Raw genomic sequence first — 5,000 nt, forward strand, 5'->3', positions numbered from 1 at the left:
CAGACCAAGCAAGCGCACAGCATAATGTAAAATACTCTGACATTCAGTTCTTGGCATTATCTCGAGATTGCCAAGGCGTTCCACCCAATTGCAAAGCATTTCGGGAAGATGAGGTCATCCTTCGAATCCCTTTCGACAATATGTCTCCCCAAAAACTGGTTCCAATCTCAAAAGGTTTCAAGATGGCCCCCTCTTGATAGCGCTCCCTGACTTCGTGTCGGGATTTCCACCTGTCAAGAAGTGGGAGGAGATATGCCTTATCTTGACAGCAAATATCCGACTGTCAGCCTAGATATCATCTGAGGCTAGTCGAAGAGAACGAAAATTATCCGGGCGTCAGGAACGGGCAGACGGGCGGACGGGCGGCTGTTTGACTGACGGAGCCTCCTACCCTGGCGGCCGCCGCTTCTCTGCCGCCCCACGCCAGCGTCCTTCAAGGGCCGTTTGTGAAGGGGTTTTGGTGTGACACTGGGATGAGGAGTGTGATCATTGCAGCTGAGATTATGATGGCAATCGTGTTGTTGACCGCTGGCTGTAAAATGAGTATGTTCCTATATATGAAAAACGACATCATTATGACAGTATAGGTACAAAAATACATGTCTGAATAAATTAAAATTTAAGCTTTATTTAAATATTGCATCTCATTTCTAGCACTTTTTTTTATTCTATTGTGATACCATCAATAGAACAGCTGCATGAATAGCAACAAACAATAATAACTGTATTTAACACTACCTGAGTATAATTGAGCGTCTGTCTGGATGACCTCTTGACCAGTTATTCTGAGAACTCCTAAAGGTCAAATCTCACCTATAACGGTTCATGATGCGTTAGAATGGCGTGTAGTGGAAGCTGGGTTAAAGGAGACATTGCGTTGGAGTTGGTGTATTGTGAATAAGTCTGTCTTAGGGAGTCCACTCTTCAATAGCGCTTCGCTGGGAGTATTCTTGGTCTTTATAATAAAAAAGAAGAAGAAAAAAGTCTCTTATTCTCTCTGTCTCTCTCTCACTCACTCACTCACACACTCACACACACACACACACACTCTCTCTCTCTCTCTCTCTCTCTCTCTCTCTCTCTCTCTCTCTCTCTCTCTCACTCTTACTCTCACTCTCACTCTTACTCTTACTCTTACTCTTACTCTCTCTCTCTCTCTCTCTCTCTCTCTCTCTCTCTCTCTCTCTCTCTCTCTCTCTCTCTCTCTCTCTCTCTCTCTCTCTCTCTCTCTCTCTCTCTCTCTCTCTCTCTCTCTCTCTCTCTCTCTCTCCTCTCTCTCTCTCCTCCTCGCTCTCTCTATCTTTTATTCATCTATATTTTCCTTCAAATACTAAGAAAAAAAGGAAAAAAGTGGATAAGTAAAGCAGACTATGATTGATTAATAAAATAAGAAAAGCTGGTTACGCCTAGTAGTGGTATAACCAACGAAGGTAGAGCAACGTGTTTGAATGTCTGCTTTAAATGGAAAGGAAGGTATTCCTCTCTGTTTCTCCTCACTTTCTCTCTCTCATATATATATATGTATATATATATATATATATATATATATATATATATATATATATGTATATATATATATATATATATATATATATATATATATGTATGTATATGTATATATGTATATATATATATATATATATATGTATATATGATATATATATATAATATATATATATATATACAAATATATATATATATATATAAATATACACATATATATACATATATACATATATATATATGTATGTATTTATATATATATATATATATATATATATATATATATTAATATATATATATATAATATATAATTATGTATAACACACACACACACACACACACACACACACACACACACACACATCACAACACTCACACACACACACATTAAAACACCACAAATATATATATATATATATATATATATATGCATATATATATATATATATATATATATATATATATATATATATATATATATATATATATATACATATATACATTTGTGTGTGTGTGTAGGGAGATATGTTCTTCTTTAGGTTTTATTTTTCTCCTTTTTTATTTGCATTTTTTTTTCTCATTCTTTCCTTGAGTTATTTTCTCCGTTCTTTTTTTTCCTTTTTTTTCATTCCCTTTCTCCTTGTTTTTTGTCCTTTGGGGTTCTGGGTTCTCTTTCCTTTTCCTTTTCTGGTTGATTTTTTCCTGGTTTATTTATAGGATTTATTTCGTTTTCTATTCTTCTTCCTATTTTTTGCTTCTCCTCCCTCTTTGTCTGTCTGCCTTTCTGTCTATCTGTTTGTCTCCCTCATTTCTCTCTTTCTCACTCTCTCTCTCTCCTCCCCCACCCTTCTCTCTCTCTCTCCTTCTCCCTCCTTCTTATTGTACGTTCCCGGACATCCCCTCCCAGTCACCGCCCCCTTCATAAAACCCACGATCAACACACACTTTAATCACATGCATCTATGAATCTCTCTCGCCGTTGTAATTAGCTTTCGCCGTGGCTAATGACTTCGGTAAGTGCTTATTAAGTATTAATTCTCACCCATTCTAATCCCCGTTCACCCCCCTTCCCCCCTTTCATTTTCCTTCCTTTCGCTCTCTCCTTCATTTTCTCCCTCTCTCCCTCTACGTCTCCCCTCGCTTTCTCTCCCTTTCACATCCTTTCATTCAATTTTACTCCCTTCCTCTCCTTTTGGTAACTCATTTTCATTATCTCCCTCCTTTCTCCTCTCTCTCCCTTACGGCTCTCTCACTTCACTTTCCCTTCCTTCCCCCTCACTTTCCCTTCCTTCCTCCTCAACTTTCCCTCCCTTCCCCCCACCACTTTCCCCTCATTTTCTCTCCCTTCCCCCTCACTTTCCCTCCCTTTCCCCCTCCATTCTCCCCTCACTTTCTCTCCCTTCCCCCTCACTTTCTTTCCCTTCCCCCTCACTTTCCCTCCCTTTCCCCTCTCCCTCCTCACTTTCCCTCCCTTCCTTCTCTCTTTCCCTCACTCTCCCTCCTCCCTTTCCCTCCCTTCCCTCTCTCTTTCCCTCACTCTCCCTCCCCTCCCAATTCAAGCACATCCCCGTTTTAGAGCAAGTACATAAAGAAAACAAAGATAGGGGAGTGATGAGTAGAGGGGAAGAGGAAGGGGAGAAGAGGAAGAGGATGGGGGTGGGGAGGGGAAGGGAAGGGAAGGGAAAAGGAAAAGGAAGAAGGGGGATGGTTGGAGGGTTGAAGTGGGGAGGGGTGGGGGGTGAGGGGGGGTAAGGAGTAGGGTTGATGTAGGAGGAGTCCCTCTTGTAATTTCAGCTTAGATTAGATATCCTCCCGCGCCGTTTATGCCTTGTGAAGCACCTGTCTATGTCTTGCTGGCTTTTATGTCTTATTGTTTTTGGTATGACGAGGATAGAGAAGAAGGGGGGAGGGGAGGAGGAGGAGAGGGAGGGGAGGAGAGGAGGGAGAGGGAGAGGAGGGAGGGAGGTGAGGGAGAGGGGGATGGGGAGGGGGGAGTGGAGGAGGGAGAGGGGGAGGGGAGAGGGATAGGGATAGGGAGAGGAGGAGAGGAGGGGGGAAGGGAGAGGGAGGAGGAGGGAGAGGGGGATGGGGAGGAGAGGAGAGGGGGAGGGAGAGAAGGGGGAAGGCTTGTCGAAAGTTTGTTTGGTTCGGATATTAACATGTTTTGTGAGGATATAGAATACAGGAGGAACAATGATGATGGTCTAATCATGATGATTATGGAAGTGGTTGTGATAGTTGGGATGACAATGGTGATGTTATGATGATAGTGGTATGATAATGGTATTAGTGTGTGTGTATATAAACAGCCATGCTGGCATATATACACACGTATATACATAAATACAAACATACATAGATACATACATACATATATATATATATATATATATATATATACATATATACATATTTATATATACATATACATATACATATATATATATATATATATATATATATATATATATATATATATATATATATAAAAAAAAAATATATATGTACACACACACACACACACACACACACACACACACACACACACACACACACACATATATATATATATATATATATATATATATATATATATATATATATATATTATATATATCTCTGTGTGTGTGTACCACGGTTGAATGATTTAATTTCATAGAAATATAAAGCTTGACGATTTAACTGGCATACACTGTCGCATCGCGTCGGCTCCACCCACAATTTTTACATTTGTTGTCGTTGCTTTTGTATAAAGATCCGCAGTAGTTGATTCAAGAGCCGAATAAATCGGCTAACTGGCAACCGTCGAAATCACAGTAATCGGATGCTCAATGCATGTCTATGGGCAATTAATCTGAGAGTTTATCGACATTTTGGAGTGGAAAAAAATATATCTCATCAACAGGCGAACCGTAAATTGCAGTTGTTAAATCCCAGTTGTAAATTGACCCGAGCGCGTGTATTGGAAACTGCAGCCATTACATCAAATTATTTCGATTTTAGATCCACACCGGGGAAAGAGAATTTAGAAATTGCATAGCCTACAACACTAGTCACGATCATGATCAACAAAATCATGATTCTTTTTTTCTTTTTTTTATGATGAGAGACATTCTAAATCTTCCCAGAAGAACTTCAGTCAGGTATCAGCTAACTTATTGGCGTCCTACATATCCTTCAAATTATGCAAATAAAGTCATACGCCTTGGCGAGTATACGGCAGAAGAGAGTGCGAGAGATTCCAACCACAAGCACTTTAAACTTGACAAGCAGGCAAGAAAAAGAAAGAGAAAAGAGAGAGTGAGAGAGAGAGAGAGAGAGAGAGAGAGAGAGAGAGAGAGAGAGAGAGAGAGAGAGAGAGAGAGAGAGAGAAAGAAAGAGAAAGAGATAGAAGACCACTCTCGCTGACACAATTGGTGCAAATAACCCCATGCCCATTTCTGTCTAGCCGATGTCTTATGACTGGCAATCTGGTTGTAAAACGGGTGAAGTGAATC

The sequence above is a fragment of the Penaeus japonicus genome, unplaced genomic scaffold (assembly GCF_977035675.1).
Source record: "Penaeus japonicus unplaced genomic scaffold, GWHDUDI00000001_assembly GWHDUDI00000032, whole genome shotgun sequence".
Classification (NCBI taxonomy): Eukaryota; Metazoa; Arthropoda; class Malacostraca; order Decapoda; family Penaeidae; genus Penaeus; species Penaeus japonicus.